Source organism: Mobula hypostoma, chromosome 6, assembly GCF_963921235.1.
Source record: "Mobula hypostoma chromosome 6, sMobHyp1.1, whole genome shotgun sequence".
Classification (NCBI taxonomy): domain Eukaryota; kingdom Metazoa; phylum Chordata; class Chondrichthyes; order Myliobatiformes; family Myliobatidae; genus Mobula; species Mobula hypostoma.
In genome coordinates this window covers 59,159,350-59,179,816 of record NC_086102.1, presented here as the reverse complement: position 1 = coordinate 59,179,816, position 20,467 = coordinate 59,159,350, and the positions used below count along the sequence as shown (strand labels likewise).

The window sequence follows — 20,467 nt, the reverse complement described above, 5'->3', positions numbered from 1 at the left end:
TAATCTGACTGCTTTATCCAGCTCCCCACCCACCCTGTTATACCTAAAAAGTTATCTCCACCTATTACTGTGATCAAATCCTGTCTCTCAGTCAATGCCAGCGCCGCAGTTTTCCTGAATGAATTTCGCTGCTTCTGCAGCAGTAGTAAAGAACTTGTTCTTTCCTTTCCACATGAAGTGTAGAACTGCTGGATAAGCGAGTGTATACCTCACATTGACATTTGGCAGCATTTTCCGAGCCGTAGTAAATGCCCAATTCTCTAGACATACCTGGAAAGAAGAAAACTTTGCATCCCTCCCACTCAACTCCTCTCTTTGCTTTGGCCACTCACAGCACTTTCTCTCCGACCGAAGAGCGCAAGAATCATGTTAAGACCAGCCTGGGGGCGGGGGGGCGATCCTCGCCTGGCCTAGGAGCCGGGGCCCAATGCGCCCTCTCAAACTCAAACTCTGCATTCAGTTCGATGCCAAATCCTTCGGACATGGTTCTTTGCACACACTTAAAGAGACCGCCCGTTTCCGCACCCTCCTTTAGACCGATCAGCGCCAGACGTTGTTGCGTCTGCTCCTGTTCTCAAGCTCCTTGACACGGTTCAACAGCAAGTCCAAGCGTTTATTGTTCTGCTCGCTGGCACCCACCAGTTGCACAGTGGTGTCCTCCACCCTGGAGAGGTGACCCTCGGCTTCCGTCAGCCTCTCTTGAATGGCATTGAAAAAGTTCTTCAACTCCGTTGTCATTTCCTTAATCATAGATACATCAGCAGCCGCCACAAGTAGGGTGGAACTCATACGACTAAACTCAGACAGTAAATTCTCCATGTTGGAGCCCTGGTCCATCTGTGTCATTAGCATGGCTTGAACTTCGGATTGTGGGCTCTGTCTTGTAGCCACGTGGCTCGCTGTGCACTCTTAGAAGGTCTTGGCATCATACAGAATTATCTCTCAAAGTTGTTACTAGCACTTTTAGTGAAAAAAAAAACAGTTTTTAACTGCAGGACAGACAGCTGTATCTAGACAAGGCAGGATAAATATGCTCTAATTAATAGAATTTCATGGTGGGTTGTTGGAGCTCTGCTAACGTGCAACCATCTTGCGTGGTACCCACGTGAGTCCACTTATGGTTTACAAGATGTTGGAAAAGATTTGTAGCTCAGGTTGAGGATATTGTTGTTGTGTAGTTCACTGAGTTGGCTTGCTGGCTTGCAGACATTTCTTTACCCGGCTAGGCAACATCATCAGTGCAACTTTGAATGACATGTTGGCAATCAATGAGGACGACGTTAATCATACATAGTGGTGGATTAACTCAGCCTGGACAACAATTATGACTTAATCAAATTTTATCGAACCAATCTCTGTTTACATAATCAGTAATCAGTAGAAATGGCACATATACCCACACACAGACACACACGGACTAATAACAGGACACATAAAAGACGAAAAATTACCAACATGTCATTAGAAGTTCCACTGATGGTGTTGCCTAGTTGGGTAACAAAACACCTGCAAGTCGACGACAAGCCAACACAGCTAGCTACTCAGCAGCAACATCATTTATGGTGGTCAAACCACTGATGCACAAGTACACTGAGAAAATTCAAGCAGTGCTGGATGGCCCCGAGGGCAAAGGACATGTCATAATTGCTGACTTTTTTAGGATTTGTCAACTCTATAACAAGTTCCTGCCAATTGTGGTACTATGCAGGAAGAAATTGTCATGGACAAAGTAGTGTGAGGTGGCTTTCAAAAAGATAAAGGAAATAGTGCCATCAGACACTGTACACACACATTATGACCCACATTGTCCAGTGAAGCTTGCCTGTGCTGCCTCACCTTACATTATAGGTGCAGTCATGCAACATGTTATAAGTTATGGGCGTGAACATCCCATAGCCTTTGCATCACATTCCCTTACTGCTGCATAGAAAAAATATGTACAGATTGATAGAGAGGCCTTCAGTCTATCTTGGGATGTACAATATTTCAAACAATACTTACACAGGAGTGTGTTATATACCCCTAGGGTTCATTTTTTTACTGTGGACTGTCACTTTAAAATGCTGAGAGAATGAGACTGACTTTTGGGACAATGTTGGATTTCTGCTGACTGCAAAATTGCTTGGTTACTATGGTGAGAGAGGTGGAGTTGTCTGATAGACAATGAATGTTTATGGTTTCTCGCAGCTTGTTTTGAATAAGCAAGGTCAGATGATCCTCTCACAGACACACACAGTTCAGAGTCAAAATGGTTTTGATCATGGGAAGACTCCAGTGACAGGGGGTCAGTGGTTTATACTTTCAGTAGCCCAAAAGGGGTGAGTTGAGATTGATCCAGAATATTGATAAATGACTCTCACAAGTGCTGCAACTAGAAGTTTGCAGAGAAAGAGAGGAGAGAAAGGTTCGAAACAGAAGAAACCTAGTGATAAAAAGATCACTGTTTGTACTCTCTCCAGGTAGTCCATAAGGGTGAGTTTGATTCCATTTGAATACGAAAGTGTGATTGTCACATAGTTAATACACAGGAGTGGGTTCTCTGGTGAGGGGAAAATCCTTGTGAATACCACATGTGTGTTTACCCTTTATCTGGGTGTGGTATTCCACTGGAAGATGGTACCCCTGTGGCAAATTGCTGTTAGAGTTGTTTCATATGTCATGGAACTGGATAAGTGGCTATCACATTGTGTGTTTGGGGTAACTGTGTGGAATCTACCAGTGTGTGTACCCTTGCCTGGGTGGTGGTTCCTATGAAGATCATCCCCTTTGTGATAAGCTAATGTCGGTGATACTTCTTGTGTGGGGTGTAACAACTTTGGAGATAAAACCTACTGCTATTGTTATTTTGTATTGCTATCGTGGAATCTGTGGAGTATCGCCGTAATTGCCTTCTCACAACATTCGCCTTTGGATTACAAATATCTTCCTCATAACAACAATAACAACTCTGTGCATTTGAACTAAACTGAACTGAACTCTCTTACATATCATCGTAAGTCTGTAACTCTTGCCACCTGAGCTTGAATAAGTTTGGGAACTTTATCTATACACCCATATATGAATAACACTGCTAACTTTTGGATTACCTGGGTAAGTTACCATATGACGTAGTTACTAATAAAATGTTGTTTTGTTAACAGCAAAACCAGACTCCAGGTGTGTTCTGATGCTGCGGATACTGTTAGTGTTGTGTGCATGTAACCAGTACTTTCCCCAGAGTTGTGTATACGTAACAAGAGGGTTTAACCTAATTATTGATCATCAATCACTAGTGTCCATTTTCAATCCACAGAAGGGTGTTATAATAAAAGCAGCAGCACAAATGCAGAGATTCAATTCAAAATGGCGAGCTATCATGGAAATATTGATGGATTGTCCCATTTACCATTGGAAGAGAAAATACCTGAAAATTTATGAAAAGGACATTCCTCTTGACGTATTCTTCTTAATGCAATCAAAAGTCTCCGTTACAGTACAGCGATCCAAAGGGAAACCAGAAAAGACTCCACACTTTTTCACGTCTACATGGCCACCAAAAATTTTTACCAGCACCGGGATGAACTTGCCATTGACGGGGGTTGCCTTATGTGGGGATTAGGAGTTGTTGTACTATCCAAGCTGAGACCTAAAGTGTTAGAGCTACATTACATGCTGGTCATCTAGGCATGGTCAAAATGAAGGTGTTGGCTCAAAGCTTTCTCGAGTGGCCTGGGAGAGTTCAGGAGATTAAGGAGCCAACTATGCACTGTTCAGGATGCCAATACATACAGAAGATGCCAAGAGCAGTGCTTCTCTATCCCTGGGAATGGCTGCATTGCCCTGGCAGTGGATTCATGTGGATTTTGCTGGACCATTCATGGGCACAAATTACTTGATAGTAATGGATGCAACTACAAAGTCACCAGAAGTGTTCCAAATAGACTCCACGACAGCCTCACACACTGTAAGCAATGTTCGCAGAACATACTACACTGATGTTGAAACAGAAGCATGCCAATTTTCTCCTTGCATCTCACAATGCAGCACACTCCACAACAAACAACTCACCAGCTATGCTGTTCCTGGGTCATCCATTGTGCACGGATTTCCTCAAATCTCATCTCAGAAGGAGTGTGCAGACAAACATCTGAGACAAATTGAGATCTCCTCAAACAAAGAGGTTCAATGTTTCACTTCTGGCCAAGCAGTCCTGATGAGGGACTTCAAAGGTGATCAAAAGTGGGTACTTGGAAAGATTAAGGACAGAACTGGATCATTATCCTGCACAGTGGAGATTGGATCTGATATTATCTAGAGATGATCAGTTGACAAGAACAGAGTGAATTGCTAAAGAAGAAAGATGTCCAGAGCTGTCAGAACCATTTCCTCCAGTACCAGAGTCAGCTCCTACAACCGCCATGGGGGAGGCCCCAAAAGCTGAGATTGTTTCACAGCCACAAGTCTCATCTGCTAAACAATATTTTTTCTTCCTGACTTAACTTACTGTTTAAGGAACTTCTTTTGGATGCACCTAAGAAAGTCAGCCTCAACTCATCTTCTTGTATTTAGGAAGATTCAATCAATACTGGAGAAGTTGAAGTCCCCCACTGTGACAAAGTTTCTGCACCTTTTCATAATCTGCCTTTATGGTATATCTGTTCCTTTTCCTCTTGCTGGCTACAGGGTGGCCTATGGTATAATTCTATCAGTATAATTTTACCTTTCCTATTTCTGAGCTCCATCCAAATTTCCTCCATGGATGAGCCCTCCAGTATGTCCTTTGAGGTATTCTTCCTTATCAGCAGGATCCACTTTTTTTTTTTTACCTTCCTCTCTATCACATCTCGAACAATGAAACACACAGACTAAGCTGTCAGTTCTGTCCCTGCCAAAACATTTGGATATGACTCAAGTGCATAGAGAGAGACAATCAAGTGGGTTAACAGTTCACTGACTTTAATGAGAACTGTTGCAGAATTTAAAGGAAAAGAAAAACAATAAATGCTAGGCCAACAGAGCTGTTAACTGAAGCTCTCAAACTGAAAGTTGATGCCAACACTGCAGATGGAAACAATAACTATTGCTAAATTAATATCGCTCCTTGGCAGTGTCAGTCAATACAGTAGTCTTCTTTCTCGGATAAAGATGAGGGTAAGCAGAAAGTGTTAACATTGCTGTGCTTTTGGTCAAGTCTCAACAAGACTAGAATGAAAAGAAGGGGGTTAAATACCACCATAATGAACACTAATTAGTTGAAACATGCATATTCACGAGCATGATTGTCAACGCAAACACAAGGAAATCTGCAGATGCTGGAAATTCAAGCAACACACTCAAAATGCTGGTGGAATGCAACAGGTCAGGCATCATCTATAGGGAGAGGTACAGTCAACGTTTCGGGCTGAGACCCTTCGTCAGGACCAACTGAAAGAAGAGATATCCTCTCCCTTCTCCAGCCTTGTAATCTTCCTCTGATGCTCCCCTCCCCCTTTCTTTCTCCCTAGGCCTCCCACCCCGTGATCCTCTCCCTTCTCCAGCCTGGTATCCCTTTTGCCAATCAACTTTCCAGCTCTTGGCTCCATCCCTCCCCCTCCTGTCTTCTCCTATCATTTCGGATCTCCCCCCCCCCCCCCAACCTCTTACTATCTCTTCTTTCAGTTAGTCCTGATGAAGGGTCTCGGCCTGAAACGTTGACTGTACCACTTCCTATAGATGCTGCCTGGCTTGCTGCATTCCACCAGCATTTTGTGTGTGTAGCATGATTGTCAAACCTGTTATGCAGCCAACCTGCATGGGCGCATAGACCCAGCAGCAGAGTCTGTGTTTGTAACAGTTGCTCACCTAACCATCTGTCTTTTATGGCAACAACATGGTGATCCTCTGCACTGATCCAGACTCTATGATCGCCTTCTTTACCTACAATACACCTACTGCTGAACAAGCACATTTCAGCCCACCAGTGCCACCATCTTACCTTCCTTTCTTTCTGTCATACTTGCTGTACCATATATTTGCCCTCAGTCCTGACACCTGTTGCCCGTTACCCTACCACTCTACTTTAAACACTCCCAAGTAGCACTCCTTGAATTTTGCTGTGTTGCTGCCTGGCATGCAAATAGCTCAGTAACACACCGTCACAAACTTGGCGCTTCATCGCTTCTATATATGCCTGGTAGGGAGTACTGTCTGGAGTATTGTAAGGAGTTTTGGGTCCCATATCTAAGAAAGGATGTGCTAAGATTGGGGAGGGTAGAGAGGAAGTTCACAAGACTATTTCTGGGAATGAAAGGGTGATAATTTGAGGAGCATTTGATGGTCTGGGCCTGTAATCACTGGAATTTAGAAGAATGAGGGGGGATTTCAAAGATTCCTTTTGAAAGTTGAAAGGCCTTGATAGAGTGGATATGGAAAGGATGTTTTCTGTAACAGGGAATTCTAGGGCCAGAGGGCAGAGACTCAGAATAGAGGGACATCCATTTTGAATGGGGATGAGGAGGAATTTATTTAGCTGGAGGGTAGCGAATCTGTGGAATTTGTTGCCACAGGCAGCTGCAGAGCCCTGGTCATTAGGGATCTCTAAGGGAAGGTTTTTAGGTTTTTAATCAGTCAGGGCCTGAAAGGTTGCTGAGAAAAGGCAGGGAAATGGGGTTTGAGAGGGAAAATGGATCAGCCATAATGAAATGGTGGAGCAGACTTAATGGGCCATGTACTAGTTTTTAAACAGTGCCATTTGCATCTGTTTGTGTTCAAAAAGCACAATTAGTGACAACTATTTGTCACTAACAGTTAGTGAGAAATAAGCAGTAAGACAATTCAAACTTGTACTGCCCTTGCTGAGGTATTATAACATCAACTAGGCAGTCAGAGAAACTCCATTCAAAAATTAGAGTCAGTGTATAGCCTCCTAGCTCATTGTTTTTATTGCAGACTCAGGGCCAAGCCATGGGGAGCAAAGAGTGAAACTGAAAAACATGAGCTATAGGGCAATTACCACATTGGTCCATTCACAGATAAGTAAGAACTGTGTTAAGTTTCCTGAAAGTAAATATTATAAGATTCTGACAAGTAAATATTATAGGTAAATAGTATGCGTAAACCATTAGCATCTAGGTTTGTGTCCAATAAACTCAAAATCACGTTCTATTTCAGCAAAATCTTATTGATACCTTTAGATTAACTTCTAAAAATATAATATCAACTTAAAAGCAATGCTTCTGCTGGGGAAACAACAAAGTGGCTTTAGATAGAAACTTATTTTACTCCTAACATAAACCTCTGGCCTTTTGCCAGCCAATGTGCTTTCCTACTTACTACTTCCTGAATGCACAGGAAGTGACCTAATACATATCTGAAACTGCTAATTTAAAAATAAAAGCTGAAGGTGCCTAATCACATAGTAAAAAGGTGTAGGTATTAGGGGTAGGCCATTTAGAATGGAGTTGAGGAAAAATTTCCCCCAGAAAGTGGTGGATATATGGAATGCTCTGCCCCAGAAGGCAGTGGAGGTCAAGTCTCTGGATGCTTTCAAAAAAGAGATGGATAGAGCTCTTAAAGATAGCGGAATCAAAGGTTATGGGGATAAGGCAGGAACTGGATACTGATTGTGGATGATCAGCCATGATCACAGTGAATGGTGGTGCTGGCTTGAAGGGCTGAATGGCCTACTCCTACACCTATTGTGTATTGTCTATTGTCTAAAAAAAAACAATCGTCCAAAAGGCGGAACAAGCCAAATGGTTTAATTTGGCTCCTATCACTTGTTATGTTACTTCTGTTTAAACGTACCGTGGGTTAACAGTAAAGAACCATATTCTGAAAGAATTAGAGAACTTTTATTTACAGTAATAAACAAACATGCCTTAACCCAGCACGTGCTGGAACATTCTGGCAATCCCGCGCATGCTCAGAGCTCTGTCCTGTCATGTACTGGCACATAATTGCACATGATATCACCACATCTTTCTTTCCTTAAAAAGAAAAACAATTAACAACACTAATCGAAGCAAATGCATAATTCAACAAGTCTCTATCATTCTCTCTGGGGGTTTACGAACACGAGTAGACCTCCTAAGCGGTACACACAGATCTTGTGTTTCCTTGTTATTATTTATGTTTTGTCTCGACTGCATCTGTTAACTGAATCTCTGAAGTTGGCTCTTTCTTGATGTGTTTGCAATTTCTTCTTACCACTGCTCCCTCCTCTGTTTGGACCACGTATGATTTGGGTTATACTTCTTCAAGTACTGTAGCTTTCCGTGTCCATGTGTTCACTTTGTCTTGTATCCTCACTTCATCTCCCCGATGCAGTTCAGGTAATGGATGAGAACATCTGTCAAAGTATATTTTCTGCTTTGCTTTGTGTTCATCTTTCCATCTTTTCACTTGTTCACCTTCCTCTGTCATCTGAAGGCTCTCATCCATTGGCAGATTAGATCTCAAATGTCGTCCCATCAAGAGCTGAGCAAGTGAAAATCCACATTCAAGTGGAGTACTTCGGTAGGCTAACAAAGCTTTATAAAAAATCACTTTCACTATCTTTTGCTTTGTGCATCAGTTTCTTGATCATTCCTACCAATTTCTCAACTAATCTATTAGACTGAGGAAAAAATGGACTAGATGTTGTATGAACAAAGTCCCATTCACGAGCAAAATGTTTCATGCATTCACAACTGAATTGTGGACCATTGCCTGTGAAAACTTCATCAGGTACACCATGTCTTGAAAAAACCAATTTTATGCATGTAATTACATTTTCTGCAGTCATTCTGCCCAGACAACACACCTCAGGATACAATGAGTAGTAATCTGTTATTAACAGATAGTCTTTGTTGTTGGAAATTGAGTGCAATAAAGTTGGACTTCACCTAAACGCTAAAAGGACAGAGTACATGGCATCTAACTGCAACGAAAGTACTCTCAAGACCGTAGAGAATGATACCATTAAGAAAGGCTTTGACTAGAAGTACCTCGGGTCAAGAATGATGAGTTCGGAGAAGGACATAAAGATATGGAAATGCTGGCGTGGAGGGCTATGAATGACATGAAGGAAATCTGGAAGTCGAACCTGACCAGAGGGCTTAAAAAGAGGATTTTCATAGCAGTCATACAGTCCATTCTCACTTACAGATGTGAGACATGGACACTCACCAAGATGATGCGGAAGTCTCTAGATGGTTGCTATACACGAATGCTCTGGATGGCTCTTGACGTGAGTTGGCAACAGCACATGACGAACGTCGAGCTCTATAGCGACCTACCAATGCTCACCACTAAAATCAAGGCGAGAAGGCTGCAACTAGCGGGGCACTGTCTACGCCACCCCGAGCTACCTGCCAGCCTAGTCATCATATGGGAGCCCAAGCACGGGAGGATGAACCCTGGGCGCCCTTCCAAGGCTATGGTCAACACACTCTTAGAAGACAGCGGCGCGGCTAATGTAGATGAACTGAACACACTGATGAGGGAGAGGGAGAAGTGGAGAGTCTGTCATCGTGCCCGACAGCGGCCCCCTAGGCCTGAGTCGATGTAGTGGTAGTAGTTGTTATTAATAAAAAGATCAACGCCTACCTTCTAATAAGGCCTCTGAGGATTCGGGTGTGGATGCAAAAGCTCTCTATGGTTGTTAGGTTGGTATTTAAGGCATTTTTGACAAGAAGACACCAATCCTGCAATTTCTTGATTCATCCTGGGCCAATACATCACTTCTCATGCCCTTCTCTTACATTTTTAAATGCCTAGGTGGCCTTCATGAATTTTATCAAGCATTTCTTTACAGGGACATTTAGGTTTAACAATTCTACTACCTTTGTACAATATCCCATCCACAACAGACAGTTCTGATCTGTGGTTCCAATAATCTTGTACTGCTGAGATACAGCCATGTCTATTATCTGGCCATTCATCCATCACCACTCGTATTACCTGATTGAGAATTTTGTCCTTCTCTGTCTCCAGATGCAGCAGTTACAACTTTTTGGGAGCAATAAGTACAGTTTCTATGACCATATCAATGAATACCTGAACATTAATAACGTTCCTGTGACTGTCTTTTGTTGGATCCACAGCTCTGGAAAGTGTGTCAGCCATGTACATGAATTTTCCAGGTGTGTATGACACATTCAATGCATATCTTTGCAATTTGATCATCATTCGCTGAATTCACAAAGGACAGTCACTTAAAGGTTTGTTAAACAATGCAATCAACAGCTTATGATTAGTTTCAACATCAATAGATTGCCCTGACACAAACTGATGAAATCTCTCGCAAGCAAACATAATGCTGAGCAATTGTTTTTCCATTTGGGCATACCTTGTTTGTGGATCAGGTAATGAATGAAATGCATACGCCACTGGTAGCCATTCCTGATCATGTTTTTGGAGTAATACTGCCCCTAAGCCTGCTTGAGATGCATCACCTGAGATTTTGGTGGGTCTCTCAGCCTCACAGAATTTCAACACAGGTTATTTTGTGTGTACTTTCTTGAGATTTAGCCATGCCTTCTCTTGTTCATGGTTCCAGCTCCATTCATTACTCTTTTCTGTTAGCTGCCTCAATGAAGCAAGCTGTTCCAAGAGATTGGGTATAAATTTTCCCATGTAGTTGACCATTTCCATAAACCTCTGAACATCCTTTTTACATTGTGGTCTTGGCATGTTCTCAATAGCAGAAACCTTCAATGGATCAGGACGTGTACCCTCTTTGCTGATGATATCACCCACAAAGGTAAGTTCAGTCACTCCTAGCTGACATTTGTCTTCATTCAATTTCAGGTTAGCCTTGCGGGTTGCCTCAAAGACTTGTCTGAGCCTGGCGTCATGCTCTTGTTTAGATGATTCCCAAATAATAATATCATCCATGGATGTATCTACGCTTCAGTACACTTCAAGAGCTGATGCAATTGCAAAATGAAGCCTAAGAAAACAGTATCTGGCAAAGGGAGTGTTAAAGGTACACAATTTTGAACTCGGTTCATCCAATTTGAGTTGCCAGAATCCGGAGGATGCATCTAATTTACTAAAATACTTTGCATTAGCAAATTGTGACATAATTTCTTCACAAGTAGGCAATTTGAAATGCTCTCTTTTAATGACACAATTCAAGTCTCTTGGAGCTAAACAAATCCTCAGGTTTCCATTTTTCTTATCAACAATGACAAGCGAATTGACCCATTCGGTTGGTTCATCAATATTTTTTATGACTCCCAGCCGTTCCATTCTGCTCCATTTTCAGTTGATGACGTAATGCAAAATGTACTTTTCTGCAAGGATTTATTACGGATTGCACTGTATTGTCAATTTTAATCGAGTGCTCTCCTGGAAGACAATCAAGCCCTTTAAATAAGTCTTCATACTCTTTCATCAAGTCACTGTATTCTGACTGTGTCGCTATCCAGGACTAAAATTCTTTTCACCAGTTAAGTCTTTCACAGGCAGAAAAACCCAGAATTGACTGTACATTTTTTGGCACAACCACGAATGAAAGTGTATGCACAATATTTTTGTGTGATACCTTTGCCACACATGTTCCTTTAACTGGAATGTCTGCATCTGAAAACCCAGTTACTTTTATATTTGTCTGATGTAACTTCAGTCTTGGCTTTAAAGCATCAAACTCATATTCTACAAGAACCTTTACTTGCGCTCCAGTATCAAGTTTAAACAGAATATTGTTTTGATTCACTTGCAACGGAATAGTCCAGTCATTCTTACTTTGTTTATTTTCACAAAGCACATCTATATAAAATTCCTTGCGTTCATCTTCAAGCACAGCATTTACTTGTTTCATTTTATTTTCCTTCTTTCTACTTTTGCAACAGTGTGAAAAATGATTAATCTTACCGCAGCCATTGCAAATTTTTCCATATGCAGGACGCTGATTTAGATGATGTTCCTGCGCAAAGCGATCACATGACTTTTTTCTTTCCAATGCCGTCTTGCTCTCTGTCGATATTGTTGACGTATTATTATATTTATTGATGTACTTGCGCTTTTTACAGCATTTACATTGAAGTTTTTGACAAACAGCCTGCAACATTATGGTCTCAGAAGCTTTGCAAAGCACCAAAGCTTTTTCAAAATTTAAATCTTGCTCCCTCAACAGCCTTTCTCTCAGAGCATTATCTCGAATACCACAGACAAGTCTATCTTTAATGAGAGAGTCTGTGAGCAATCTAAACTCACATGTACTACTACGCTTTCTTAACTCAGTAACATACTGATCAATTGTTTCAGCGGCTCTCTGCACACATGCGAAGAATTTCTATTGCTCAAACGTTAAATTATGCTTAGGTTTACAAAATCTGTCCAATATCGACTTCAAATTGAAATTATCTCCATCTTCAAAGACAAAATTATTACATACCTCTACTGCATCATTCCCGATTACATGGAGCAAAAGTGCAGCTTTGGTTTTTCCTGATTTTTCTTCATAATCGATCGCTGATAAGTACATTTCAAACTGTTGCTTGAATATCCTGCAATTCTCAGCTACGTTGCCAGTCAGCTGAAGTTTTGGTGAGGGTTGTAAACCTTCCATTTTACCGTTTACACGTTCGAACTTTTTTCTTCTCTTTTTTTTCGATTATCTTTGATTTTCGATTCTCGGTCCTCCTGCATTATTCTTCCAGACACTTTTGACACGATGTTATGTTACTTCTGTTTAAACGTACCATGGGTTAACAGTAAAGGATCATATTCTGGAAGAATTAGAGAACTTTTATTTACAGTAATAAACAAACACGTCTTAACCCACCCATGTACATGCTGGAACATTCTGGCAACCCTGCGCATGCTCAGTGCTCTGTCCAGTCATGTACTGGCACATCATTGCACATGATATCACCACATCACTTATGATCTTAGGGTCTTACAGTTGTCCTTCTGAATTCCTGGTTTGACTGGAGTTAGTTGCCTGACTTGGTAATAAGGGTAGTAATGGTAAGTCTTCACTGGGAGAGGTTTTCCCTGCCCATGTTTGACCTGAAGCTGTGAGACATCATGGGTACAATGGGTTACTCCCTCCCTGCCTAGATACCACTATGATACCTGTTTTGGTGTTTCCATCCTGCTTCTGGGATAGGATGTAAAAATGATTGTGGTGAAAGAGTCTGACACATTGCCTGTCAAGTGTGATTCTGTGAGCACAACTATGTCAGGCTGTTGTTTGAATTGTCTGTGAGGAGGGTGCTGTATGAAGGGGAGAGGAGGTAGCTGAATCTTTTTCTTTGATTATGCAGACTGAATGGCTCCTTAAAAATCCTAAAGTGGAAGGAAGATAAAAGGTGTTTGGCGATGGAATCTGTTAGAGGTGTTGGTTGATGTAATGAGAGTTGTGTGAAAGGTACCTCTAAGGGAATGAGAGGGAAGCAGAAATACACAGAATGAAGATCAACGCTGAAGGAAATCATTGGTTAAGATAAAAGGACCACATATTGGAAACAGTCATGAATGGATGGGAAGAGAAGATTTGACAGAGATGAAGAAACCACAGAACTAGCCAGGAACTTTCAGCATATTTCCTTCCACACAATGGAAAAAAACACTTCCCATTCTAAACACTTAACTTTTAATTTTACACATCCAAACTTAATTCCATTCTCAATCTAAGTTGAATTATCTGCAGGCATATGTGCTACCTATTTCATTCAGCATTTACAGAAGAAAATCTAATGTGGCCGAGTGGTTTCAAACAACAAAAGTATGTTCTAATGATCTTTGGAAGGGCACTGCTGCTGTAATTACAGATCTTGATTAGCTACAAGGTCTCTTTGCTATTATATTTAGCTTCAATTTTCATCCAGTAAACCAAAAGTAATTTTTTTGTAAACTATGTACATCTATACTGACTCTTCTGAAGTCCTCTGAAATTCCAATAGTACTGTGTCACTACAATAATATATGCTCTCAGTTTCAACCAGTTTTGCAGTGAATACAAGGATCTAATTCTTGTGTTTTATTTCTCTGTTTTTTTTGGAAGATTGTATGTAATCTATCAGTTTGGCTGGGCAATCCAACCCTGGTCTTAAGGCAAAGGTCAAACAGGACCTAAAATAAATTGAAGAGCATCTATGAACTAATTGTACTTATAATCTTTAGAACTTACTATAAATTAAATTGACATGGACCACAACCGGACAAGTGCTGTATGTCTCTGTAATTTAAAGGACTGCCAAAGCACTTTTAAAATTAATTTTAAGTAATTTTCTAAATGCCTGCAATAGTATATGCAATTTCCATAATGTTGTTGTCAGCATGTTTTTTTTTTCCCATTGTTATTATTTCTAACATAAAATACACGAGGGAGCCAACTCAGTCCACAGGCTAACACATACGATGGATATTTCTATCAATAGTTTAATCAGGTGGTGAAGACAGCTTGTGTGTGTTATGATACAAGTAATGTAAGTTATGATAAATTGAAGGGTCTATTCATTGAATGTCCAAAAGCAAGTCTATCATATGATATATAAGCTCACATACACCAGAGGATTTTCCTTAACTCTGCTCATATGCAGCTGGAGAATACAGAGTTTATAACAATTAAATTTCAACATCATAAGAAGTGAGATGAAATTAAATCAGGGTTTTTGAACAACCTAAGTCTGATACTATGCAGCATCATTGGAAATTTTTGGTTAATGCATCAGCCAAATTAAGCATGCAGCAGAAATGTACTCCCACACTCAAAAAAAATGCCAATAAGGCAAGTACGCTCCTCAGTGAAAGCTCCATTTTAAACTCCTGCTCAGTATCCCCAAGCAGGAGAACAGCAAAATTTAGAAGCAGCCAACCATCACTGCTCAAAGCGTTGCATTATTCATCAGCTGAGTATTCAAATGCATTGTTTAGCAAGAAATCAGAATCCATATAGCAAGAAGAGGATGCTCCCTACAGCAAGAATTAATGCCTTGTTGTCCCAAAAGTGAAAGCTCACATGGCCTTCTCAAAGAGAATAAGCCGCATATCATACCTGGACACTGAAAAGGACTCAAACAAACTGATTAGACCTTTCTACTTCCCACATTTTTCTAAACAAACCTTGCAAATGCCTGACAGAATTAAATCAAAATTGAATACTCACATGTCTCACACCTTTTTGGAAAATAAAGCCTATAAGAAAAAAGTCATCCCTTGTCTAGTGAGTGGCCAGGAAAATGTTTTGCTTTTTTTCCCCATAAACCCCAACCATCAGGCTAAGCCACTTTAGCCTAGAAACGTAGGCCAGTATAACTATGTACAAATAAATCACTAATCCTTTCACAAACATTCAGCAATAGATTTCTGATCACCTATAAATAGTGGCCAAACATCAGTTGAGTACTGACTTTTCAAAAAGCAAATGCCTGAGCCTGCTCATTAAATTTTGATGCATTTCTGACTGACCTATCCAATTATCACAATAGGCTGAGAGAATTGGGTCCTTTTGAAACCTACCAGTAATGTAACCTTTGGTGAAAGTTGTTAGAAATATTTAAAACAATTCTCCAAGAGGACCACAACCTTATCATGGTTTTGAGGCTTGCATGTTTCAATGACCCAGAGAGCAATGCTGGCTGGAGTCAGGGCTTTATGCTTAGGCTCTTGGTTGGGTCACCCATGCCAAACAGGTCAACGGGTAGAGGCCAGACTAAGAGTGGTCCACCAGTCCTCCAGGTTTGGGGGCTCAGCTTAGGGCTTAGCTGACTAGTAAAACAAAATTGTTACAGAAACAGCAACAAAGAATCTTGCGTGTGACAGTATTCTGGGATGTATGACTGACAGCAGTGAAAGCTAAGAGGAAGCTACTGACACAAAGAGCACTGCCAGAGATGGAGGACCTTCATTACCGACCTAAATACCAGCAGTGTAACAGGCAGTAATATTATTATTAATAATAATAATAATGATGATGATGATAATAATTTAAAACAATGAAGGGTTTATAATTAGGATAGGATTGCTGAAATTGCTAGCTCAAACAGAAGCATATAAGTTCAAGCATTGAAGGAGATTAATGATAAAGAGGTTTTCCATTCACAGTAGTAACTGACATCATAGTCCATCTGATTGTTCCATCATAAAATGGCTTGTATGCTGATAGCTAAACATTATGCAAGCTTATAGGAGATATGCTCTTAGCCACCCTTTTTATTCACCAGCATTTGATTGCCTCTTCTCTGAGATCAGATAGGAATTTCCAATGGTATCTTTTCTTCTGCATTAGTCCAAGCAGTGGTGGTGAAGCTGGCATGTACAAAAAGTTTACCGGTGCCCAGTATGCAGTGGCACCGAATTCTTTATACTCCGCCAAAAACAAAAAAAGATAAATAATGATTTTCTTTACTGCCAAGTGAAGCAGTGAATAATTTTGTACTACCCCGAGAGCAGTAAGATAATTTCACACGAAACATCTCACACCAGCTTTACAGTTGTGAGAACATGTGACATTGCATGTTGAAATCCTTGCAGACTCTATACACATCATTTTTTGGACAGTGAACTGTTGGCATTGGCTTCATTCTGTTTATATTTTACTTCTGTCATTTGTGAGTGAACATCAGATATTCTGTGCTAATAATGGTAAATACTGTATGAAGTTTAGTTCCTCCATGAATATTCATTTGAGTCATTATTTTCTGTGATGAACTTGGTCAAGTCTAGTTATAGGAGCAGACTTACTGATGAAACTAATGCTAAGTTCATAGCTCTCAAAACAACCAAACACAAGCAGGCATAAAATATTTGTCATCATTAGTGCAGCATGAAAAGCCTCAGGGAGAGTGATGTGTGTTTATTTTCCTTTCCATGATCTTTTACGAATATGCACCAAAGCTTATATTTTCACAAGTACGAGAGGTTCTGCAGATGCTGGAAATCCAGAGCAACACACACAAATTGCTGGAGGAATGCAGCAGGTCAGGCAACATCTATGTAAAAAATAAACAGTCAATATTTATTCAGGACTGAAGAAAGGCCTCAGTCCGAAACATCAACTGTTTCCATAAATGCTGCCCGACCTGCTGAGTTCCTCCAGCATTTTGTGTGTGTTGCCTTATTTTTTCATGTTCACATTTTTTATGTTACATGCTGTAGGAGATACAATAATAATACTATTTAGGAATGATATTATTTTTAGATGTCTTTTGAAAAGATTAATATCAATCATTTTAAAAGAGGTTTTCTATAATCTTCATTTATTGCAATCTGCATCTGTTATACTTTCATACCAGAAGGGAAAACTTCACTCAGCTTCACTCAACAATATATGGACTCACAGTCAAGGACAATTCATCTCATGTTCTCGATGCTTATTGCTTATTTATTTATTATTATTATTATTAGCTTTTTTTCTTTTGTTGTCTTTTGCACATTGAGTGTTTCTCCATGTTGTTGGGTGTAATCTTTTATTGATACTATTATGTTTTCTTGGATTTACCGTATATGCTCACAAGAAAATGAATCTCAGGGTTGTATATGGTGACAGATATATGGTGATATTAAATTTACTTTGAACTTTAATAGTAAAACAATGAATACATGTAAATAAGCAACAAGGCTCATCCTTTTTCCTTAAAAATGTCCATAATTATTGTTACTAATTCATTAACCAATAATAATCTCTGCTGAAAATTATCATGACATACAAGAGAATTGATTTTAGAAGATTATTGCTAACTTGGTAGAGCAGAGCTACTAGAACTTGATGTTTCAATCCCTGTGGTAAGTCAGCACTCTCGATGTTGGCAGTGGGCTTGGAGTGGTGACAAGGAGGGAGGATAGGTATGTCATCAGGGTCATCAGGTGGGCACCCTCCTTCTTTGACTTTTCATTATTAAGCCCACGACGTCTCCAGAGGGCTCAACAGTGCTATCTGGCGTCCCAGATACACCCCTCTCAGTTCCATACCCTCCTGTCTTCATCTTGCAGCCCAATTGTTATCCTTCCTTTTAATCCAAATCCAATTGCTACTTTTTCTGCTGCATTTGACAAGGATTTGATTGCTTGTTGGAGGGAGTGACCCCTCACCCCCATCTTCTTCAATAGACTGGTCATAGATGTAGCAACCAATCCCCTGCATCCCACTTCTACAGGGAAAATCTTGGACTTCCAGCCATTCTGGGCAGCTTCAGTTGCCATTTCAGAGCACTTGGTCTTTTTCCTCTCATAAGCTTCTTTGACACCATCTTCCCATGGTACTGTCAATTCCACAACATATGCCAGCTTGGCTGTTGTGGACCACAGGACCATGTCTGGCCAGAGTGTTGTAGCCGCAATGTCTGGGGGAAACATAAGCTTTTTTTCCAAGTCCATGTTTATTTTCCAATCCCAAGCAACCTGCAGAACGCTAACATCTTTTGATGTTATATGGTGCTCTAGAGGTTGGCCTGCTGGAACAAATCGTGTGATGTGGATATTTCCTGCCAATGTTTGTGGGAGAACATTTGTGGTGATTCACCTCTGTTCCAAGATTGATGCCAGCTGTCTGAGAACTTGGTTATGCCGCCAAGTGTACCACCCCTGGGTGAGGCTCGTGGTACATCCTGTTAAAATGTGCCTTAGTGATGCAGGTGCTTGACACAGAAAGCAAATGGGGTCTTCTCCGCACCACTGGTTCAGGTTCTGGGGTGTGGGTAGGAGGTCATAAGTGGTTCTGATGACAAAACTTAGCCTAGATCCCTCCATCTCCCAGATGTCACGCCAGCTAAGTTTCCTCTTTTCCCGGCTCTCCCAATTAGTCCATTGGCCCGCTTGGCCATTGAGACGGCTCTGGTGTGTCGCTCTACCTCCTCCTGTCTTCTCAACTCCTCCCACCATGAGCCGTCTCTTCTGCACTGATGTTGCCTTGTGCCTCTGAGGAGCTCTTGGGACGAGCCCGAGCCCGGCTCTCCCATGTTGGACTTGGCCAACCACATCCCTGAAGTGAAGAGCAGACTTAGCACTCTGAACGGCTTCAGATGGAGTCCACTTTCTCCCTGCTGCCACGGGGGGAGGGGGGCGCTGTTCGAATAACAGTATCTTCAGATTCAGTGAGGGTCATGACCAACCTTGCTTTGATTCATTTGAATTCTTCCACAAGACTTGCAATTAGTAATTCCAATTTGCCGTTCTCGTACAGTCCAGCAGGACTTGAGCATTGCGGAAGTCCAAGCCACTGTTTCACATGAGTCTTGGGAGTGTGCCGAACTGGAGGCACCACAGTTTGAGTTTTTCTGGCAGCCAGGTCTTGTTGATGCGAGCTATGTACATGATGGTATCCTTTTTGAGTTGTTTAAACTGCTCAGTGCTCTTGAGCTTCGCATCATACCATCGGCCCAAGTTCTTCACTGGCATTTCTGAAACAGCTGGGACAGGTGTTCCATCGATACGAAATCATTGATCCGTGACTTGACCTTTGACAATGGAGATGCTTCTGCACTTGCTGGGCTTCATCTTCATCGTCACCCATGTGATGTTTTGATGAAGCTTTTCCAGAAGTCTCTTGATGCAGGGGACAGTTGTCGTCAGTATCGTTATATCGTCCATATAAGCTCGTATCGATGGTAACCATTGACCAAACTGGAGCCCTTTTCCTCTCGCAACCCATTTTGAGGCTCTGATAATGAGCTCCATTGCCATAGTAAAGACCAATGGGGAGATGGTGCACCCTGCCATGATGCCTACTTCCAGTGGTTGCCACGCTGTGGTGAGGTCTGATGTTGCAGATCCTGGAAGTAGTGTTTTACCAGATTTGTTGTTGTTGCAGGCACCTGAAAGAATTCAAAAGCAGTCCACAGTAGGGAATGAGGAACTGATCCATAGGCATTGGCCAGGTCGAGGAACAAGAAATGCAGATCCTTTCTTTCTTTCTTAGCCATCTGAATTTGATGCCATATGACGCTGGTATGCTCAAGGCATCCCGAGAATCCTGCTATGCCAGCCTTTTGGATTGATGTATCAATGAAACGGTTTTGTTTCAGGTACTTTGTAAGTCTTTGCACCAACACACTGAAAAAGATCTTGCCCCCTATGTTCAGAAGGTTTATTTGGCCAAACTGTTCAATGGTGGACAAATTCTTTTCTTTTGGGATCAGAACTCCCCCCGTTCTTCTCCAGGCTTTGGGGATAACTTGCTTTTCCCATGCAACCATCATGTTTTTCCAAAGGAATTTCAGAACATCCGGAGCGTTCTTGTAGACACAATACGGAACACCATTAGGGCCTGGCGCTGATGCCAATCTTGCCTTCTTCACTGCCTCTTTCACCTCACTGAGCTTGGGAGGGCTGATGTTAAATTGATGTTGTGGGGGTGAGATTGGTGGGATGTCAGCTGGGACAAGTATCGGTTCATTTTTTCGTTTATCAGTGTGGATGATTCTGAGATGTCTTTCAATCTCCTCTTTTGATACTTTCAAGTATCCGCTTTTCTCTTTTGTGAAAATGCCTTTCACATATTTAAAGGGATCTTTGTAGAAGTCTGTTCTTGCTTTTTCCTTCTTTTAGATAGATAGATATACTTTATTGATCCAGAGGG

The 20,467-nt window shown here is 41.2% G+C and overlaps 1 long non-coding RNA gene across 1 annotated transcript in view; it reads left to right on the top strand.

Moving 5' to 3' along the window:
• Positions 1-2,270: 2,270 nt before the first annotated feature.
• LOC134347551 (uncharacterized) overlaps positions 2,271-20,467 on the top strand; it is a 47,147-nt gene continuing 28,950 nt past the window's right edge. Inside the window, exon 1 of the long non-coding RNA XR_010018185.1 lies at positions 2,271-2,472. This is a non-coding gene — a long non-coding RNA (uncharacterized LOC134347551). The remainder of the gene's footprint in view (positions 2,473-20,467) is intronic.